At 43.3% G+C, this 22,634-nt stretch overlaps 1 long non-coding RNA gene across 1 annotated transcript; it reads right to left on the minus strand.

Annotated features, from left to right (window-relative positions):
• Window positions 1-623: 623 nt before the first annotated feature.
• On the minus strand, window positions 624-22,203 carry LOC309590612. Its single transcript, XR_014228167.1, has 5 exons — window positions 21,987-22,203; window positions 9,454-9,761; window positions 1,430-2,171; window positions 856-1,000; window positions 624-684 (listed from the first exon to the last, which is right to left on the minus strand). It is a non-coding gene; the product is annotated as an uncharacterized lncRNA (long non-coding RNA).
• Window positions 22,204-22,634: the final 431 nt, after the last annotated feature.

The raw sequence follows: 22,634 nt of genomic DNA on the forward strand, positions 1-22,634 counted from the left end.
TGCATCGAGTCACGCTAAGATAAGATGAACTAACTTTTGTGGCAAATGCTATCAAGTAAAGCTTAGCAAGGCACCCTCTCATGCTCTTTTTTTCTTGAGAACCTAGTACAGATGCTGTACGTTGCATGTCAGCATATGCTTGGTGGAATCAGTGAGAGGATTATGGCACGAGTCCTCCTGCAGCTGCCAGGAGCTGCCAGCTGCACCCAGTGTGTGGCAGAGCAAAAACAGCATCTGGCTCGGGCACCTCCTCAGAGAGGGTGGAAACCTTCGCTTGTACAGCCAGCCTTAACATGAGAAATTCTTTCATTGCTTTCACCGTCACGCAAACTTAACCAGTTCCTGTCACTCACCGCACATCCCTGCTGATGGTAGCCTAGAGGTTATGAAAACAGTGCGATGCTCTCCAGCTTAGCTGACTCATTTCATTTACAAAGAATACTTAGAGGAAATGCTTCGAGAGCTCCAGTCGCATTCTGCAGAAGTGGGTGTCACCTGTTTATTCCTTTCCATGCTATAAATATGCTGGTATGTAAGTGAAATAAATCAGCGTTCTATGGAATAGGACTGTGACATGATGAAAGAAAAAAAAAAGAATTAATCATAGTCTTGTCTTTACCAGTATTGCTTGCCGCTCTGGAAATAGTCTGTAAAGCTGGCTTCCAGATGAGCTTATTCAAACTCCTGCACCAAGAAAAAAAGAACTCTTTTTTAAACAGGAAATATGAATGGCATCCAAAGCGTTTCATCTTCGTCCTGACTGAAGTGAAGCCAGTAGCTAGGAGACTTCAGTCGTTCCGCCTTTCTGACTCCATTTCACTTCAAGAAAGAATTAGATGTTTAGGAGAAGCTTACCAGGACTGGAGAGCCCCTAGAACCAGCGTAGGGGAATACAGACCACGGTGTCCTCCCTTGACAGCTGCTGGCTTTGCATAAATATACTCTGATTAGCATCGGCGGCATCCAGTTCATCCGGTGGAGGGAGAGCAGCGTAATTTTCCTAAAGAAAAGTAACCAGAAGAGTGGCATTTTATTTTTGAAAACTTAAAATCGGAGATGTCCAATATTAGAAATATACAGAGGCCAGTAAGGCTGAGAAGTTACAGCCGTTCCAGAGCATACATTGGCAGGGTTCTGCAATATTCAAGGCCTGTTCAAAGATTCATGAAATGAATTTCTGGTGCTTAGTAGGGAGAGGCTCTTACTAATAGTCAAATTTTTGAGCAGGCAAGATCTTCTTCAGGTCCAGTCAAAGAGACCATCTCTCCCTACGAGCCTTATCTTGTTTAAACTGAAAACATCACAGCTACACCGCCACCAATCAGGGTAATTTGAAATTAATAAAATGTTAGAACAGGAGTAAAAGGAGTTTAGAGTTTTAATAGAATGACTGAGGGAATTTTATACCAATCTGACACTCGGCACACACCTGCGTTCATTCAGGAAAAACACTCTTCGAAGTTTAAGATTAACATCGAGCTACTTGAAGAGGAAAGTTTGAGGTGAGCCTCCGAGAGTTCGTAAGGAGCCAGAGAGGAGAAAGCCCACGTCTCTGCTGCTGTGCGAGGCCGTATTTTGCGGAGTCTTCAGACATTTGATAGCAGGTTTGGTGGCAGCTGCAGGTCACACAGCCAAGCAGAGCAGTCAGCTGTTTCCCAGTCACTGAAAATTTGTGTGAGAAGTGAATACTCCTCACTATTCCCTATGCTTTAGCCAATGTTTTTGACTTGTATTCCCATGGAGTATCACCTGAGACACAGACACTGTCCTTAACTAACCAACTTTTGCTGAGAGATCCGAGAATCTCCGTGTAAAATGGCTGCATTTATTTTCTATGAAGCTGCGAGTAAAGCTTTGCCCGTGTGATTGCCCGGGGATGCTAGACAAAAAGGATCCTGCGCTGGACACAGGGCACTAGCAGCACTGGCATCCTCCGTAGAAACTGCTTGTGAGCAACTGGTCTCCCGACTCGCTTGGTGCTGGCAGCGATACTGGGATGAAGAGCAGAAATGGCCTCGAATGGGAAGAACGCTGCTGAGTGCCGAGTGGGAAGGCGCTGGTATCGTCGCTTCAGAAAGCAAAAGCTAAAATCATAGCTGAAGGAACAGCTGGCCTTGTGCTTCTCTGCAGCGGGGAAGCAGAGCGTGACTTCAGAACAAACAGCTGAATGACTGGAAAAGCAAAAATAATATAAAGAGGAAATCAACAGCAGTGAAACTTTTCTTTAAAGCTGCTCAATAATAGCACTTTTATATTTTTATGTACTTAGATGGGCTGGGGCCTAAATAAGCTTGATTTTTCAATTTCTTACATTATCATGTGCATTTTGTAAAGCAAGGTTCAAAAATGGAAGTAGTTACAAGCCCAGACTTAATATGCATTTATTGCCATACCATCTATAAATAGCAGCTCGCTCCCCCAACTGCTGGCATGAAGGAATGGATGTTGGCATGTACAAGAGCGTTAATTTTGGATGGAAGTCCCATTGGTGTATGGGCTATACAAGGCCTATTTATCTCTTAATAGGTCTAAGAGAAGATATAAAATGGTAAGTAAAATCACAGAATTCTTCCTAAATCAGGACATTCAATGTATAATTGCTGAAATATGTTTTCACATTCTTAGGCGTCTTTAATTTATTAAAAAATCAAAAGACAAGATTGCATGAGCCAACTGGGAGACATCTCATCAGTTCAGCTTAGAAAGACTTCTACGACTCATATGGACATTTTAAAATATAATTTGACATTAAAATGTCACAAACTGCCTCCACCTCTTGATTTAAGTGATTTTAATCACAGGTTCTAGCTTGTAGCACCTTATATTAAACACTATATTGCAACTCTCTAATTAAGACCCATCTCTTCCCACAAAGCCCAGAATATGCAGGGTCAAATATGAATTTGATGGAATGAAGGTCGGACTTCGAAGGTCGGACTGCTGGCATTCGAAGTCTTGAACAACCATCACTGACAACTGATCCACGAGTACCTCCTGGTACTCAGTTTCTGTTACAGAAAATATATCTACTGGTGCTAAAAGATTTTCATCAGCTCATTCCAGTGAGACTCCAGACCTCGTGTTATGAACTAAACAGAAAAACAAAATGAACCAGAAGAACATAGAGAGAAATGGTGAAAAGGACCCGCTTCAAGGGAAAATATTAAAATCACTTCTTATGTATGGGTAACCTGACCTTTCTCCTGAGCTAAGGGTTGTGATGAAGACTGTAGTGAGGCAACTATACATTTATTTATCTGAATAAATTTAAATAATTATTAATGGATGATATTAAAAAAATATATTTGACTTTTTGTAGATGGCTAAAACGTACATAGTTGTGCAGCACAATGGTTGTTTCTAAATGTGGCTCTGTATAGGGCAGCCCTCCAATCTAAACAAACCTTGGACTCGAAATTCAAATACAACCAAAAAGCAACTCTTCAGAGATTCAAAAATACTGAAGCCAAAAACTTAGCAAGCTTTCAGCTTGTCATGAAAAGCAGCAATAAGTGATAAATGCAAAACCAGTACGCCTTATTTTCAAAACCTGACGAGCCCACAAAACCAGACTTGCAGTAGTGCACTGTATTGCAAAAGCCAACAGTGCTTGTTTATTCAAAATAGCAACTGTCAATATTTCAGGAGACATCAGTTCAGTGTAGATGGTGTCTAAGATTCATGCAAATGTCACATAGCATGAAGTGGCCGTGCAGAGCAGGCATGACAGTGTGTGCATGCTTTCGCTTGCACCTTTGGAGCTTTGACGTTCCAAACATCAAGCACTTACATTCAAATAATTTCAAATTTTGTACAGGAGCATTTGAAAATCTGTGGCTCTGCTACAATTTGAACAGATATGAATTTCAGGCAATAGACACTTCAGAATGGAAAAGGACGGCACGCAACCTCGGATTTGCAAGGCAAAGCTCATCAGAGTACTTGGGCGCAGTTGCCGGTTACAGCTTCATTTACAAGAAACTGTGCAGGGTGAAAGTGAAAGGCACAAAGTAGTTTCTTTTTCTTATCCACAGATCTCTCTAGTCTGACTATATGTTATCTAGACTCTTTTAAAAGATAATACTGTGATTACTAACAAACAATCCTAACAGATGTGGGTTAGGTATTTTCATTTTCATTGTTTTCATAGATTTTAAGGCAGAGGAAGAACTGAATAGTTGAACCTACTGTTTGACAGAGACCACTGATTTATTTGCATTCTGGTACCTCTGGCTCTTCCTTTGCTGGGAACTCAGTGGTGTTTCGGTCCGCTCCAGACCACAAGAGCCTTCAGCACTCACCAGTGGAGCTAAGGAGGCTGAAGCACGGTCAGTATTGCGTTCACACTGTCATTTGATGCAATCCCTTTTACAGTCATTTCTGCCAAATCAAATACTTGGGTGAACATCTGGGCGATGGCAAAAATATTCTCCAGGCCCCCTTTTTTCCTCCATCCAGGCTGATTAACAGTGGTTAACCATATTGATGAAGGAATTAATAGCTCAGGGCAGACATTTTTCAAATGCAACTGGGCTGGCCCCCATCACTCCCCGGTTCCACTGCTCTGCCCTGCCTCATAAAATTAAGCATTCAGGTACATAGGTTAGATTCAGCATACATAACATGGATAGAGTTCATAAAATACTTTGGCTGGCTCAATTAAATTACAGTATATGCTACCTATGACACCAGCACTGCTCAGTATCAATCTACTGATTCTTCTGACTTGGGCCCTGTTCCGAAAGGTACACAGTGCCCTCTGAGACATGCTACGTACTTTAAGCCTTCTTTGGTATCAGCCCGAGTGATGGTCGTAAGCGACTTGCAAAATCAAGGCTGGGAGGAACAGTCCTTACTAAGAAAATCTCTAAAGTTCACAGTCACAGGAGTGTTCATTTAAATAGTGCCGCATTTTACTCAAAGCTGGCAGTATTCAGTGAACGTCCCTTTTGCTTCTGGCTACTTTTCCCTTTCTGTTTCTTATAAATGTCATTGTGCTACCCTGGATTCTGGCTGGACACATGACAGTCTGGGGAAAACAGAAATTACAGCCAAAGGAAACAGAACTGAAAGTAATTAGAGAATCTTTTTCATTCATCCTCTTGATCTGTAAAAGAGAGAGATGCGTTTCCTTCTAAAGCCTGCGTTTCCTTCTAAAGGCTGCACTTCCCAGCTGTAAAACAATCGAGGTCCCTCCACCAGTACTTCTGCAATCTTCGTCACACAGCTGTGGAGTGTTGCAAACTGATAACGTTTGTAAAGAGTACTTGTAAAGTCATAAAAGAAGCAGGGCCATTAAGTTCTTACTCCTAAACCGTGGGGAAAGTTTAAGTTTCTGTTCTTGAGTTCAAAGCAGTTTGCACATTTCACAATGATCTCCAACTATAGTTCACAGTCTGCAACGTTGCATTGAGCCCTGTTAAATTCGTAGTACGTGAGTAGGAAAGGGCATACTGTTGCTTTGTTGTTTCATCAGTAGAGTTACAGACAGATGCTTTAGGAGCAATGCTTTTATCTTTCCTGGTAGCCATTTCTCGTGCAGGCACATACTGAGGAACACGTTTCCATCATGGCTTTCATTTCGCTGGTTTTCATTCACAATTTTGTATTATCTGTAAACATCTGAATATACAGCACCTCAACTTAATAACTCTAAAGTTGTATCTTCGTGTTGCAGCTCTGTATAAATGGGCAGACTGTGCATTTCAGAAGGTGAGAAATGAACAGGCTCTGCATGAAAAGGCCTCTGGGAAGTGGCAAGTCGTACCCTGGGTCAGCCCTGGTCCTCCGTCCCGCTCAGGTAGGAGGGAGCTTCTGCCTCCTGTTCCCAGCTTTTACCAAGTGCTACAGCTTGGTTGGCCACAGTTTGGCCTCTGTGGAAGCAGGTTAGCTCTGATCAGAGAAGCACCAGATTCCTGTGGAGGTAGGATGAGGCCTCTAGATTGCAGACCTAGAAAACTTCGAGATTTATCTAAGCTTGGTCAAATGCGGCGGGAGGAAGGACGGCTCCCCCGGTTGCGGAGCTGTCTCTGATTACCCGCTGCTGGGGACTGAAGTACTTCCTGCTTCCTTTTTTTTCCTTCCTCTCTTCTTCCTTCAGCGTGCACAGACCCTGCAGTAAAACCTTCTCATTCAGAAGGAAAGGGAACTCTCTATTGCACTGCAATTATAAAGCAAGAGCTGACTTAAACCTGGGAGCCAATGCAGCTGCTTTTCAACAGACAGGAAACGTTGCATAGTCACAAAATGTTGCAGACACAAAAACTGAGACTACTTGTATTTAACCCTCTGCCTTGTGAATGAAGAGGTTGGGCATGAATTCCAAACACGGCCTTGGTTGTCTAACTTCCCTAGGACTCGGGACTATTTAGACTTTTTTCTGGTCCAAACCTGTTAATTTTAGCATTTATTGGGTACTAGAGCTAAGACTGAATACTCATTTGACCTCACCAGGATACACTCTGTACTTACAGTATATTCTAGGAAACTTTAATTAGCTCACATTTTCATCTGAAATACAATTACATAAAAAAGTATTTTTTTAACATAAAACACCAATTCAGTATGGTTTTCCTTCCCTCAGTTTTGCTACAGTTTGATTTTTACAGGACAATTGTCACTATTTTCTCAAACTGAATGAAGTAATAGAGCTTTGAAATAGTTCTCATTCCTTCAGAGACTTCACTAGAGATATTTTCTTTAAAGGGGTACCATCATCTTTTCAACCTCATCAGTTTTATCCCACAGTTTACCAGCAACATCATTTGCAGGAATGTGGGTGTTTCAGGCTTAAATATGGGCAATTCAGGCTCAAATCCCTTCCTGGCATAGAGGGACTCAAGGACATGCTTGTCAAGCTCATTTTGAAAGGATGACTTCACCACAAGACTATGGAAGGAAACGTTCTCTGGTTTTCCTGTGAACTTGCTTTAGTTCACAGAAAAGCATTCAAGAGCCATTGACCTACAGAAAGAATGGGACTTGCCTTTAAGCCTGCAGTTTGGCGCATTGATTTGAGAGAGGTGAGCCACTGAAGTCTGGCTCAGCTTCAAATACCACTTACGTAGCTTATCTAATAACTGCTTAATGTACCATATATAACAGCACTCAGAGGCGGCACCAGAATCCAGTGATTCCCACTCATAGGCGAGTGCTCTAGCTGTTAAGCTCCAAGTCTCTCTTGGCTAAGAAATACTCTTCCTTCCCTTTCAATGAGAAGAGACCTCTACTTAGTAGCTAGCACACCTTCCAGAAAAGGGAGGACTGAAGTTTGACTGCCCTCTTGCCGAGCAGGGACACAGATCTCACTTTTCCACATACTGAAGAGACCTTCTAGGTACTTATCAGCTGCCCCAGCAACGCTCTCTTGGCTTGCTGCATTTTTAAAAGACTGCCATTCTTCAAAGACCAATTTTTGAACAAGCTCAAGAAGGGGAGAAGCTTCAGACGCACCTCTGTAGGCAATAGTTCCTTACTGGCTGCTTGCATGGCATCCCGGCTGCTTTGGATCTCCTTTCGAAGAAACTCAGCTCTCAATGTGCACCACAGAGGACCATAAACGGGTCCAACACTTCATCTCAGAAACTTCAAAATTTCGTTGGGCAATGGTCAATGCTGTGGCACTCTTCTTTTTTGGCTTTTAGCCTAATTAATTAGTGCAAGGTCACCAGGCAGTCTGTTTCAGAGCAGGGCTTAAATCTATGTCCTAATTTAGTGCTCAGGCTAATGGATTCTCTTTCCTTGCTGGGCCTATTTCCCGAACTGTAAATATAAAGCTGGGCCCTGGAAAAGGCTTTGTCACACACAAATGACGCATGGATTAAACAGCACGTAGTATTGTCTTTCACCTAACGAACTTCCCTTGTCACGCTTTAAAGGCAAGCAAAGCAGGTCTTTGCAGTTTGAATTGCCCTGGAAAAGCACATGTGCTTCTTGGATTCAGATTTTTATTCTTTCCTGTATAGACGTATTATGCAAGTACACTCTAACTGTGCGCAATGAGATCACTGACAAAAGATGTAAATAATACGTACGAGATATAGTGGGGGGTGAAGAGGGTGGACGCAACTGAAAATAACTTGGATGGTAAAATAATCAGATGACAGGATGAATTTTCAACAGACTGACTGAATACTCATTCCAATGGAGGGATATGAACACATTTGCAGTGATCATCATGACTCTTGTTTAAAGCTCAACTCATGACGGGTAACGGTAGATAGTAAAAGAAAGATAGTAATGATCTTGTGAACACTGAGCCTGTAATTACTTCAACAGTAATAAGCTAGAATGCTTTTCCTAGATGTCTTCAGCATGCGGGGGTGAAACCACGATTTTCCTTCCAGCAGAGGGGGCTTGGCAGTAAGTTTTCTAAACACAAACCCAAATGATTTCTTTGGAAATTGAGTAATACTAAAATTAAACTGACTTTTATAGGAACTTCCATAGTATTGTAGATAAAAACAGAACTTCCTACAAATGAGATTCAAATATAAACAGACACAATTCAAACTGAGTGTTGTTCTGGCTATCTTTGTTTCCCTTGCTTCTCAGTGTGGCTTTTCTATTTCAGCAGAAAGCCCTTGCAGTCATACCTGACAGGCACAGTGTGCAAGTAAAGAAGTTTTTGCTCCCAATTCCTTTGAAAAGCTGAGTCCAAGTTCCCATTAAACCCATCCCTGTAAACTACTTCAATACATGTACAAGAAAAAAACAGGGAAGACATCGAGGTAAACTCCTGGTGGAAATTTTTCCAAGCCACCACAAAGCTGTGTATTTGAAGATAGGACATGTCATCTGAGTGGTCCAGGAGTTTACAGCACAGTGATCTAATTATTTGAGGCCACTATGTAGTTTTAAACAGTAGCCATAAGTCTGGATGGCCACAAGAGCCACTGGCAAGCTCACAATATGGGCAAGACCAAAACCATGGATGTAATCCAAGGTGGTGGTGTACAGAAGCACCTTTAAAACTAACGCTTAGTGGTAAGTTGCACACAAGAAGTTAAGTTACGTCAAGACAAAAGAATGACACAAGTTTCTCTTGAAATTAAAACAGGCTGGCTGGTCTTCTGGTAAATTCCTCTTTTTCATGGTTAAATGGATTTGTCCCCCAAATACGGTTTCCTTGCTCGGTTTCCACTCACACAGAAAAAAGCGCAGGCAGGTGCATTTGAATGCCTGGGCGTTATATTCACGTTGTTACTGCTGATGAATAGAGTTTTACTCCACGCGTGCGTACCTGAATGGCACTGTTCAGTGCTGTGCAAAATCTGATTCTTTTATTTCTAGTGAGAACTAGCAGCCAAATTTAATGACAGATTCTGGTAAATGTAATTATTTTCACCTCTGTGGCTCCAGCTTCTTGTGAAGGAAATATTGAAAATAACCATGCAGTAGAGTAACTTAAAATGAAATTCATGCCAGATGTAGCAGAAGGTGCAAATGACTCACCGTGACCAATGAGGGTGCAACACTTTCCCTCGCTGACGTGAGCACGGGCTGTCCTGTTACCGGCGCAGCAGCAGTCACCTTGCAGGGATGGTGGTAGGTGCAGCGCTCTGCAGCAGCTGGGGCTCTGCCTACTCGCTGGCCTCGCTGGTCATTCTGGTGAGCTCTTCTCAGAAGGCAGGATCTCAGCAGCCGCTCTGTGTTTGTGGGGTACAAGGGTCACCACCCACGGAGCCCAGTAATTTTCCTTAAGACTAATATACTTCAAAAAAGAGTACGTGGGGGAGGAGGTGGATGAGAATTCTGGTCGCCTGGTGAAATAAAATTATCATTTAGTGTGGATATCAGAATGTCTGTTAAACCTTCTGTTTGGAAGCGGAGGTACTATGGACTGACATACTATATACCACCATATTTCTGACAGAAGAAAAAGGTGGGCTGCGAGGGTTACAGCAGTCCATTGGGAGGAAGGGGGATGGGGCAAGTCACTGTGTGTCCCCAGTCCCCAAACCAGGATCCCAGTTAATGGCACCAGCTCTGCTAGGTGGTGATCCCTGGCCCCTCCTGCCTTTGAGTCCCCTCATCCATACCACATCTGCAGCACTTCCACCCATTGCTCTCAGTTCCCCCAGTCTTTGGACCTGGTGTCCTCCACATCCTTTACCCCACTTCTCCAAACCCATTTCAAAACCTCTCCCTTCTCTACAGAGCTGCCTTTCTTCTCACAAGATAAAAATATCCAGCCTTCCACGCCAGAGCATCCCCTCCCTGACCCACCGAGCCTGGGGTACAAATCCCCCCTGGACCTTCCCTTTCCTCCTGCCTGGGGTCACCCCAAGCTGCTCTCTCCTAACCCTCAGGCACTCCCGGCGCTGCCCCCGCCTTTCGGCCCGCTCCCCACTGTCAGGTCCCCCAGTGCCAGCCACCCCTGGGTTCCCTTTGGCCTCTGCAATAATCCGAGCTCCTTCCTGGCACCAGCTCCTTGGGTATCCCCTCCTCGGGTGCACTTTGTGAAAACCCTGACTCCTGCTTTTCAGATGGGAGGATTTCAAAACCTACCAAATCCTCCACCATTCACAGCTGTAAGAGCAGCAAAAGAGGATTTCTCTGAGGGAAAGCAACTGGGTGTCAGCTTTCATAAAGCAATGCACTGTATAGCACTGCTGTGTGTGGTACCGGAGAGGATTGAGGAAGAGAAAAGAGAAGAAAAGTGGGCAGTTATGGGAATTTGCAAGAAAAAAAGAATCTGCTTTGATGTTCATGACCTGAGTCAAAATACGAGGAGGCCGAACTTCCCAGAAAGGAAGTTCACTAACAAGGAACCACAGATAACCTTCAGATGCTAAACTGAAAACTCTGGAGGAGAAGGTAGACTTAATTCTCAGAAAAAAACCTGTACAAAGTATACTTAATATCAAAGAGAGAAAGAAAGCAAAAGACAGAGAGCATCGTGAAACTAAAAGAGGTATTAAACAGAAATTACAAGAAGCAATTAGAAAACATCAGGCTGGAAAGCAGAAGAAGGCAGAGAGGAGCAAATTTTAAACCTGGGACACTGGGATTTGTTTGCACAGAGAAAGGTCAGATGGGGACAAACTTCCAGCAGTATTATGGAAGAAGCCAATAAGGAATTAGCTGGGACTAGCACAGAGGGAGTACAAATGAAACAAAAAAAATAAAAAATAAGGAAAAGGACTGTGAACTGGAGGAGAAGAGACAGGCTAGAAATGAAAGAGGAAACAAAGAAGCAACAGAATAAATATTGCATGGGATAAAGAGGGAAAAAGAACACAACAGCCCATTCTCGCTCAGCTCATGGGAACCTGCAAATCTCCCAGATCTGCTTTATTAATTGCCAATGCCAAGTTGAGAGCCTTGTGGATCCAGAACTTTTCACCTGGAGAGGCAACTATCTGTGCAGGTTCAAAATGGACCAGGGAAAGCTTTATCGTAATGCCAAAGGATGTATCAAAACTATGAGCCCAGAGGAGTAAGATGACACCTGACAGCTTCAAACATAAAATATTCTAGGGCAAGTGAGACTCCAGGTGCTGCTGACCTAGAAACTACTAGACTGCTGTTGTTTTAACAAGGGCATAGCTTCTTCCAGCTCAGTTTATCTTTCCAAAGATGCTAATTCTTTGAAGGAACAGTAGGTACATTAGAAAATGTATTATAAGCAAATATGTAATTGTCTCCCTTCCATTCAGCATATTTACACACATACTCTTTAAAATAAGAAACCGTCGTTCCTGAGTCTTCTGGCACATGAAATGAAAGCAATGAAAATTCGATTTTTTAGGCCATCAAGAGATGCAGGTAAGAGCCCAGTTAAAGTATGTTCATGTATGTCCCAAGAACTTTCACGTGAAGGTCTAACAAAGATCCAAGCAGACAGACGGTTCTGCAGGCATGAGTCATTGATAATCAGTCAGCTTAACAAGAAGTCCAAGCAGTCTCGTTGGTCTACCATAAGATCATTACCTTAAGACACCAAAAAATAATGGGTCATATTGTCAGTTCGGTTCTTCCAGGGATGAATGGAGTCCTTCCTGATATGGTGCAAAAAGAGAAGTAAAAATACCCAACTAGAAAAGGGTGTCTGCGCAGAGTTCCCAATGACTGCAACGGCTGAGTCACAGTGGGTTCTTGGACATGCAGGGGAGTTTTAGCAGGAAACCGCCTACCACTTTATTTACAGCTCCACTTCAACTATGCCATTCGACTCAGCTCAGGAGATGATTGTTATCACTCTAGATGTTGTGGATGCATTTGCACAGAGACACTTTCCAAAAGGCCACATATGTTTAGCATCAGTTTTTCACGAGGTTTCTATATATTCACTTCAGATGGAAGAAATACTGCCCCTTCTGCCCTTCTCCCTCCAGTACAAAAGTACCTTTTCTCCATCCACTCTGATTTGTTTGAGTCATACCTGACCTGCATGCATGCTTTGCATTGCTAAACTCTATCTGCTTAGAAATTAGCATGCTGTCATTCTATACTTACGAGCACAGGCAGCTACAGTAGCACAAAAGCACTTATTTTCAAAATTGGGACAATTCTGATGTCTCACCATTAGTCTTAAGTAAGGCAGGAGCTCAAAGATCCAGAAAAGGTGGGGGGAACCACAGTTCTGCCCGCCAATCCCGCCTCAACTCCGTGATCTCCACATTCAGCACCTGGAGACAGAGTCCTGCTCCCCCGCATACAGCACGTTATCGTTCTGGCAATTATCATAATTAAAACAATGAGCTTGTATCAAGAAAACATTCTGCAATGCTAGCAAAGTTTCTGTTTATACCTCTCTTCTTTGTAAAATACAGAATTATCTATAGAAAACTATGTTAAAAAATGTAATTGTTTGCAAATTCCAGCCCATAAATTTAGACAGGGCCTTCCGTGTCTTCTCCTGCAAATTCTGTCCTAGCTTCGTGAAAGTGTTAAGATCACGCATTTCACCAGCACACCTGTGTCACTCGGTGCACAGATGTGTGAGTGGGCAGATTTCAGGTTGCATGTGCAAATGTAAATCTGATATTGCCCAATTTTTCAGTTCTTGGCTTTGTAAACCACATAACATCAGTGCAGCGTGTGCGGCAGTGTGCAAGACGGGAGGAAGGCTGTGGTGTGTGCTGTGCTGAGGCGCAAACTGCTGACGAGGAGAGCAGAAAGCAAATGGGGTGGTGGTTCTCTGGAACAGCGATGGGGTCTCTGCACAGCCTCATGACTGCGCCAAAATCCCGTTTTCAGAGGGGAATGGCTGCTGAATCCCCAGTGATGAGGACTTGTCTCCATTCATGGGGTGCTCCTTGGCATAGTAAACCCACTGGAGTACAACGCCACGACACAGACCCTCCCAAATCTGCGTCTGCCTGTGCAAACGGGCCGTCATATCTCCCAAGCCCTGAAAAAGGGGGCTGGGAGGAGATAAGGGAAGAGACAGAAAGACAAGAAAATACTTCAGTTGGACCCGTTTCTCTCTGCCAGTACACAGAAAAGTTTATGCAAATTCAAGTCAGCCACAGGACTTCTGGGAAGTTGCCAGTGACACACTCAGTGTCTCAAAGTTAACGTATGAGTGAAAATAAGAGAGGGAAGTCTCTTAAAGCTGTTTCTAAAGAGCCAGTAAAAACATCCAGTTCAGTCCATAAGCAATTGCTTTGGAAATCTACGTCGGCAGCTTTGGACACTCAGCATCGCTTTTTCTTTTTTACGCTGCACAAAACTCCGCTTGTGGCTCATTTTTTAAAATCAGATTCAGCTTTAGCCCTGCCTTTCCAGTACACATTTGAGAGATCATCGCACGCAGAGCAGAGAAAGGATGCTGAATGAATCACAAGAGATGATCTACTTGCCCAAGATTTGCAGGCTGTACCATTCTTGGTATTTTATGCAGCGGGTCTGTCACATGGAGAGGATTCATATGTGATCTGAAACAACTCAATGAGCGCAACACCGTAAAAACCAATGGGTTTACCTCCCCAGTCTCGAGTCTAGTGTTTCCCTCTCTCCCCCGAATCACACCCCTCCCACCCTTCTACCACCACCACAACCACATGTTGGGACAAAATGAACAGAAAATAGCCACCCTCAGATCTGTCTGCCACCCGCTAGTGGAAACTGGGAATTCACTGGAATTCAGGGAACTGGAGGCAGGTCACATGCATTACACCCTTGACACCGCAATTTATCTGCACAGTTGATATTTTAGAGTTTCATTTATGTTGTTCAGTTTCCCTGAAATTAACCTTTCAAAAAAAAAAAAAAAAAAAGAAAAACCCACAGTCTTTCAAGGGGATCAGAAACCATTTTCAGGAAACACTACCAACTTTGATGATAAACGCAGCCACTAAGAGTAAATGTATTCGCGTGTGTCTGTGTGTCGGACTAAGTTTTTTATTGAGTTTCATACAGAAACAGAGGAAGAAAAGTGTAGAATGCTATGCAACTTACTGCTGGAATACCACATTGCTATAGATTGCGGACTTATCAGTGGAGAGTTATTTTTAGTATGGCCCATGAGCAAGCAAGAAGTGAGGACGTGTTTTTTTCCAGCGCTTGAACGAGGCAAGCTGCATTTTCCAGCCCTGACACCGGGAAGCCTCCAGCGCAGGCATCCCTCGGCATTGCTGCACCGGCACAGCGCGCAGCCCGGCCCCGGGCTTCCCGCTCTGCGGCCAACGTCAATGGCTGTGCGGGGGAAAACGGGACACTGAGAAAGCCAGGGCAAAATATGCGAGGAATAAAAAGCCAGAACAAAGGGAGGAAAACGGAGGGAGTTAGGTGGTATCCCTTCAGCTAATTCAAAATTTGTAACCCAAATGTATCTAGAAGTGAGCTTCAGATGTCTTTGTTTTTCATCTCTTCGAAAATCAGCTATTTTTAGCAGTAAAGCTAAGGTCTGGACCCCACTACTCTATTCTGGGTGCAAGTCTGCTTTTCCATTTTACTAAAAACATCTACTTGGAGATCTTTGCCCAGCTACCACTAGCAGCATTTTGGATGCAGAAGTCAAGTCTAACGTGAAGTCACGTTTGCATCCTTCCACAGCCACGGCATATCCATCACATTCCTATTAAAGAACCAGCACATACTACAGAACAAAACGTTCACCTTGCTCAACAAAGAAGAAAATTCCTGAGAAACATCCTAAGATCACAGACATTGTACTATTGTTACTGTGTTTATATACTACTATAACTGGAAATCTTCTGAAGGGCTCTGATGAAGCTCCTGCCAAGCCTTTAGCAAGGAAATCTGAACTCACAAAAGATTTCCTCCTGACCAAAGCATATACTGTAAGCATGGACTTGGGAAGATACGGGAGCATTTTTAATGTACCCAGAAATTCTGGGTCTCTGGCCGGCCTCTGAAGCTCGGCACACCTCTCAGGATGCGCAGGACCTCGTCTGGAAGGGCGTGCTCCACCTGCGCCACGTGTAAGTCCCAGCACTGGAGGAGCCTTAGAAAGGGACAGAGCTCTCCCTGACTAACTGGAAAATCCATACGCCCTGTTAATATTTTAACCTTTCCTTATAGACTCAGGGAGAGAGGACGTAAACCTATTTATATGGGAAATCATTAGAGAGAGCACAGGATTTAAATTCACATTCATCAGTTTATTGATATTTCTTGGTATTATTATAGTAGGTGCTTAATTGCATCTGTTTGCTTATAAAAGTTCTTGAGGGAAAAAGCCCCAACACTTAACATTTGAAGAATTATATCTGCTTTTTCTTGACAAGCTAATCTGAATTTTTAAACTGGTGGTTAGAGAAATCTAATTACTGAACTTCAGCTTAGATATACACTAAAACAGCAATCACCTGAAGGCTGCATTAATTTATGTTGAATGGGGCTGTCATACCAGGAATGTACAGATCATTCTGTTTAGAAGTAAACCCAGAAAGTCATGGACATAGTTTTGGTACTGCTGCAGAAACTGAGAGGTTACTCAGGCCGTACTCCAAGTCATGGTATGAGACAGAGCCAGAACAGCACAGCTGGAGCAAAGAACTAAGGAGAAGCACAAATTTCAGCTGTTCGCATGTAAGAACACCTCCAGCCACCTTACCAGAAGTTTTTTCTGTAAAGTTGTATTTGAATGACTTGTGGTTTGAGGTCATCACATTTCACTACTCATACGTTCAGTAAGTTTCTGAAGGTCACCTTGGCAAGCTCAACTCAATTTGTGCATGTGACTAAGTCTTACCCTTCCTCCAGACCCATTAGCAGACACTTTGCCAGTATTTTGACATTATCATGAACTGAAGTTGATCTGCAATTGAAATACAGCATAGCATTTCTTTCCAGTTTAAGACAACTGATAGTAGGACTTCTCGCAGTGTCAGAGGACAAAGCTGCCCTTAAAAAGTGAGTCACCACAGACTTGAAACCTCCTGACAAGAGCAATTCAGTGAGATGTCTCCAGAACTGCAGGAGGAGGTCCTCCAGGCTGGGCACTCTTCCCACTCTCATATTCTCAATTACCTAATTTACTGATAGGGGACATCAAGGCCTGCATGGTAAGCTACCCTAATTTTACATAATGTAATATTTCTTCTTAATTAATCCAAAAGCGTGTCTGGTGACGTCTGTATCTAACTAATATAGATCTTTCTAAAATTAGAGAATGCTTCAGTAATATCTTTGGAGAATGTTTCTGATTTACCACTTTAACGACAGTTGCCAAGAATTCTACATTTAAAGGACTTTTGTCTTGTGTCAGAAATAGCCAGCTTATTCTCCTGATTCCTAGAAATTCTGCTGGAGTTGGAATATGGTGAAGCTAATCTATTCTGAAGACAGCTTGTTGAGTTCACATGTAAAATTGGATGAGGTTTGCAATAAATCTGGAGAGGGAGAATGTCTGAAGAAAAAAATCCAATTATTTTCCACAAGAGCAATTATGTTGGGGTTTTTTTCCTTTCCTTTTCTTGGCAAATGAGGAATTAATATTTGTATTCTGAAGTAGGCTGTTGAGCCATCTATCAGGACCCAGCCTTTCTCCAGGGATGGGGGAGGAACAGAAAACTAGCTAATGTCTCAGTACTTTTGAAAACTGAGAAATTAAAATTCATATGAGCTATTTCTTGCCTAGATCTTTGCAGATGTATGTTACATAACTAGCCAAGGCCATAAGACAATAATAAAATCTATATAGCATCTATGGGTCCAGTAGAATAAAAGATGCACCCTCACTGGTTTCTATTTGTTGGGTATAGGAGTTATTAGATACTGCAGAACCCTAATATATTCCATCATCATAAAAGTTTGGGTGTTTTATGATTTTGAGATTAGACTGCAACTGTAAAAAAGATCTGTCAAGACAGATAGATTACAGTAATCACAGCAGGAATATGGAGGTCAGCATATCACGCAGCAGGAAAGCTCACAAAAGATATTTTCTCAAGGCTGAGTATTAATAGTGATTTATTCAGATCCAGGCTCGATGACTTCAAGTATTAAAAATCCACCCAAGTCATCGGAAAGTGTCTCAGTGCGTTGTGAAAGAAATATGATTGTCCACCTGGATCTGGATGAGAAGCTGCAAGATACTGCTGTGCCATCACCCTCTGATTTCTCAGCTTCCTATGTGCTACTCTGGCTCCTGTGACAGCACTGGATCGGTCTTTGTTCCCTTTAAGAACAAGACCACTTTTTTCCTTTTTATTTGGACTACCGAGTCTCTCTACATTCAAGGATGTATTCAAGAACTGAGACTTGGGCCCATTTGACCACCTTAAGAATGAATTTTAATTAGTTTCTGTGGACTGAAAACCAAAGGTGAGGGAACATTTGAGTCACTTGCACCACCTCACCCCAACCATAAAAATCTCCTCATATGTGGATTATGCTCATGAATGAAATACATCAGAAACTGATTCCACAACCTTTGAATTACTTCAGCAGAAGCTCAGCATTTGCATGTGGTTTGAACAGACGGAATCATGGGAGCACCAGAAAGGGTATCAACACCGTTCACCTTCACCAGCAAATGCAAATTCCTAATCATGTAAACCGTGCAGGACACAATCTAAACCGGCACTGAAAACAAAGAGAAGTGGTAGAAAATGCCTGTAAGAATGGGAAGCTGTAAGAGCAGAGGGTAAAGGTACCATTAAAATAGTAATAAAGAGACACCGGAGGCCTTTTTGGATTATGAATTGATGTTTTGCTTGGTGTCCTCAAGGTTCCCACTCAAAAATAAATTTTCCCTAAAGCTTATGACCTCTCCTGTCTTCTCCTTACAGTCAGCATCCCCTTCCCATATTACCTGGATCTGTAACTGCCTGAGGGCTCTGCACGTACAAACAGTAACCGCGGCTCCAAAACCCACCGCACAGTGCAGTGCCGTGGCTGATTCTCCTGTGCCGTGTTACCACTCTCCTTTCATGGGCTTGGGATCTGAACAGACGCGAGAAGAGGGAACCGGAGAAACAGCGAATGTGGCTTCAACAGCAAGGGAGAGAGCTGCCGGGGCGGCGAGGGAGGCAATGGAGAGGGAGCGGAGGTCTGTGCTGGCTTAGTTTGCAAAGGATTACTCAGGTATTGCGGTAGCCAGACTGAAGTAAAATTAGCAACTGGCTCTGAAATTCAAGGTCTGTGTTCCTCCAGCCAGCACTCAAACCTCTGTAGTCCAGTAAGTGTATCTGGAAGCCAAACTACTTTCACATGGTTCTGCTTTAAAATATCCAGTTCAGTATTTATAGCAGCAGTTCCCCTGTAAGAACGGCAGCCTGCTACCTCTGCAATTAGCACCAACGTTATTTTTAGGGATCCAAAGTTCCTCCATCGATTGGGGAGTACACGCGCGCGCACAGACACAACGAAGCAACGCGCATCTCTCATTCGTACGAAGAAACACCAGCAAGCAGGCTGCCCTTTCACAATGCTTTTACCAAGGATCTGAGGCTTTCCTTTTTTTTTTTTTTTTTTTTTTTGCTCAACTAATTGCCGAGAAGGATGTCTAAACTACTGAAATGTAGAAAACCCAAACCGCATTTTTGTATGGTTAACTGTTCAGCATTTGAATTCATGAGACTAATGTGAATCCTGATTTGACTTAGTTAATATCAACAAAAGAACTTCCACTGAATGTCAGACAAGATCCATTTAGTCTGGGCTCAAGGAAACCAGCATTAAACTGCCCCAGAAGAAGGAACTAATGTAATTTAAAATAAACAGTTCCAGAATAGCCAGCTTAGAAAGAAACTTTCCTCATAGCCTCAGACAGTTAATTTGTTAGTTATTTGAAGTATAACAGTTTATGTCTTACAGAGATATATTTCAGACAATTTGGACTATTCAAAGGAACATATGGGAGGGAGAGGCTCAACCTAAGCTTAATACACTTAACTTCCAAAAAACACAGCTCTTCATCCTAGCCAGCAGACATGTGCACTTTCTCACAACTCGTACTCACAGCGATCCTTTTTAGAAGACAAAACCACTAATTTCTATCATCCATCCTAGCTGGATGTGATCTGACTTGTATATTATCTGCAGAACAGACCGAATTCCAGTTCGGACAGAAATTATTACCTCTGTGCTGACTGTCTAGCCCTTGTCTAGGTATAAGCACGATGCTTATCAAGGCTTGATAACAAATTGGTGACATCTCAAAACGTATTTTGTTCTTGGCGTAATGACTTGTGTATGTTGTGACAACCGTGCCGTACACACATCGTTCTTCAGTGATATCTAGCATGATAATTAATATCAGTGTAAAGTGAGTCATTTTTATAGCCATTTCACCTGTAAGTAAATGACTGAAAGGATAAGAGGATGAGCTGTACTCATCAGGCCCACTTTATTATCTCTTAACTTGGAAAATGATAGTATGGATAGCATGGAAATGGAGATGTATAAGGAAACGTCTAGACACAATAGTTGCATCTTTTGGGCCTGTCGTCCCATTTAAATACGTCAAACTCTGACCTTAATACCTAGTTAAAGTGGGTGACGGAGCTTCACACTTCCCTCAGTGCTGCTGGTTTCAGTGTATCTGAAAGCAGACTCAGAAACAGTGCGGTGTCTAATTTACTTGCAAAATCAAAGGATTCCGATTTCAGGGGTTTCATTTAAATGAAATTTCAGATTCTGGAGAAGAAAACAAAACCCACTAAAACAGGAAGGATGGTATTGTGGTTAAGTTTCTAGTATGGGGCTCTGAAGACCTGAATTATGTTCCATTCCTAGCCCTGCTGCAGACTATCTCGCTCTGTGACTCTAAGCAAATCACTGAATCTCTTGGTGCTTCAGTTCCCCTTTTCTAAAGATGATGTTGCTGATTTGGTCAGTTTAGATAACGAGCGTTTTCATGTAAGAGCTACCATTTACAATATCAGCACACGAGAGGCTCTAACCTCAAAAGACTAATAGTAAAATATGTGACCCTATTTACTTGAACTGTTCTTACAAGAAAATATCAATTTATTACACTTGGAAAAATACTTTGATTACTCATTGACAAGTGTCGTGGTTTAACCCCAGCTGGCAACTAAGCACCACACAGCCGCTTGCTCACCCTCCCCCCCGCAGTGGGATGGGGGGGAGAATTGGGAAAAAAAATAAAACCCAGGGACTGAGATAAAGACAGATTAATAGGACAGCAGAGGAAGAGAAAATAATAGTAATAATGATAAAAGAATATACAAAGCAAGTGATGCACAATGCAATTGCTCACCACCCATTGACCGACACCCAGCCCATCCCCGAGCAGCGATCGCTGCCCCCCAGCCAACTCCCCCAGTTTCTATACTGGGCATGACATCGTGTGGTACGCAGTAGCCCTTGGGCCAGTCTGGGCCAGCCGGCCTGGCTGTGCCCCCTCCCAGCTCCCTGTGCACCGGGCAGAGCAGGGGAAGCTGAAAGGTCCTTGACCAGTATAAACACTACTTACCAACAACCAAAACATCAGCGTGTTATCAACATTATTCTCATGCTAACTCCAAACCACAGCACTACACCAGCTCCTAGGAAGAAAATGAACTCGATCCCAGCCGAAACCAGGACAAGCGTCTTCATAACAAGAACACAACTGAGCTGATTTAACATTCCCATATTAATTCCCACACTCATCGCCCACTTACTATAGCAAATTCTAAACAACGTGCTACTCCACAGACACGTTGGCCTGCCAATTAATCCAGCTTCATAGCAGAATCAGTGTCTGCTTCTATTCTGAAAAATTAGGAACAAAGCTGACATGGGGAGTGCCTGCTGACTTTTTAAGCCTTTCAAGTTTTTGGATTTTTTTTTTTCCAGAGGACTGTCCCTGCAGGGGGGATGAATTGAGCAGGGTGTGGAGTGCCCCATAAGGGAATTTATACTGGGGAATACCATACATGGTATCACAACCTCCCCCCTCTTGGTGGTTTCACAGGGCGAGGAAAGGCTTGGAGCATAAATAAAGGAAGCTCTGCCTGCATTACACTGCTGCTAGTAGGGCTAAGAGTGTGGGTTTTGAAAAACAAACTATCAAACAGGCAAACGTCTCCTGTATCCCCAACAGATACAGTACTCTCCTGCCTTCAAAACTATCTTCAGAACCACGTTTTCTCCCTTGCTGCCTCCTGGCAGACCTTTCCCGCAGTCCATATTCCCAGTGCTTTCTGAAGACATTCCCTCTAGCCTTTGCCCTCTTTCTAGCCAGCAAGCCGTGCTCCTGCTGCACAAATGCCAGCGATTCCGCCAAATTCGCTGTCATTTTCCAAGCCAATATTTACAAAATAGGGGTAAGGACTTTTTTTTTTTTTTTTTTTTTTAACAAAAGCTGAGTTTGTTCTTTATTGTAGCCTTTGGAGGCTACTGATACGACCCTTCAGATGAAAAGCGTTTTCTTTCCTGCTCCAAGAAACAAGGGAAAAGGGGCTATGGGATAATGTCTCCCAATCATTTTCTTTCTCCCCAGACTTTGCCGTTCTTTTCTGAGACACAAAGAAAGGGAACACAATTTGTTTCTCCACGTGAAATGGTACTTTGTGAAGAGGAGGAAAAAAAAGGCATTTCAGAAGGAAGGCTTTACTTACCCAACAGACTCTAATTCACCTTGCAGTAAGCAAGAAGTGCTCATTAAGCTGAGTGACGGAGCGCAGCTCAGGATCACCTGAACGGGCAGCAGTGCTCCCAGTCCTTTCTAGAGACCTTCCTTCCACCTGGGCTCTGCCTGGCAGCTCTGCACGGCGCCGGGTTTATGCACTGCCCTCTACTGGGTAGAGAATCCTCGTTTGATCCAGTCCTGCGGGCACCGAGCTCTTCCCAAGGCCCAGATTGTGGGGATTTTAAGTAGAGAGAGAGGAGGTAAGAAAGGAAACAGGAAGATGGGAATGGTGGGGGGGGCTTCAAAAGGAAACATGAGTGGGTAAAAATGAAGATATCCCAAGAAAGCTCAACTTGTGGGACCCTCAAGTCTAAAACCCCAGCTCTTCCTATCACAAAATCTTCACTCGCTGTACAAGTCTCCTTCACACACTACGATTGATGTCCGCTTCTCCTGGGCAAGCCGTTCTAAGGCACCTTATGGAGCACCCCGGACCACTCTCATTGTGATTGATGTAGAGATGGTATCAAACGCCGCGAGCAGCAGCCCGACGCACTTGGCCTTTGCTGTCCGAGCTGGCAGGCTTACCCCATCGCTCTCCTCAGCGACTGCGAGCTCACCCACCCATTCGAGCCCT

This window comes from Platalea leucorodia (genome assembly GCF_965183815.1).
Source record: "Platalea leucorodia genome assembly, chromosome: 5".
Classification (NCBI taxonomy): Eukaryota; Metazoa; Chordata; class Aves; order Pelecaniformes; family Threskiornithidae; genus Platalea; species Platalea leucorodia.